Genomic DNA, 883 nt, shown 5'->3' with positions numbered 1-883 from the left:
GGACTGCAGCTAAGCCTCCGACTGAGAGGCTTGCTTAACACTCGGTAGGATTTTTCAAACTTAGGAGAGTACTGGACTGCAGCTAAGCTTCTGAGTGAGAGGCTTGCTTACCACTCGGTAGGATTTTTAAAAACGTAGGCGAGTACTGGACCGCAGCTAAGCCTCCGAGTGAGTGGCTTGCTCACCACTTGATGGGATTTTTCAAACTTAGGCGAGTACTGGACTGCAGCTAAGCCCCCGAGTGTGAGGCTTGCTCACCACTAGGTAGGATTTTTCGAAATTAGGCGAGTACTCGACTGCAGCTAAACCTCCGAGTGTCAAGACCCCGACTCGATGTCACATCGATCTAGCCGGTAACACTTCATATCAATTTGGAGCCTCACGCACGGTGTTCCCACGGGTGTCGCCTTACCTTTGCCCGGGACCGTTTGCGCCTTTTGGCTCACGTATATGATAGTGTCGCTAGCATCCATATGATAAAGAGCCCGGGCTGACATGACTAGTCGTAAACCCAAAGTGGCACAGACTTACAGGGACAGGCATCCATGACCCAGCTTCGAACGTGTCGGTCATCAGCAAGTGGGTCCGGGCTGTAGCACTGGGCTAGCAGGACTCCGGTAAACCGGGCTGTAGCGGGCTAACAGGACTCCGGTACTCAAAGCGTGACATTTCCCCGAAGGGACAGACACAGGAACGAAGAAGGACACATGCCGGCCAGCCTAAGTGTTCCAGAGCAGTAGCAAGCTACCATGGCTCAGCGGTAACACTAGGAGACATTTCCCGGTAAGAGAGGCTACTAAAGATAAACAACTAGATAGTCAGATCCCACACATACCAAGCATTTCAATCACACACACAATATGCTCGATATGTGCAAATACAA

Source organism: Triticum aestivum, chromosome 7A, assembly GCF_018294505.1.
Source record: "Triticum aestivum cultivar Chinese Spring chromosome 7A, IWGSC CS RefSeq v2.1, whole genome shotgun sequence".
Lineage (NCBI taxonomy): Eukaryota > Viridiplantae > Streptophyta > Magnoliopsida > Poales > Poaceae > Triticum > Triticum aestivum.
The sequence above is the reverse complement of the archived record's forward strand: the minus strand, read 5'-3'. Positions refer to the sequence as shown.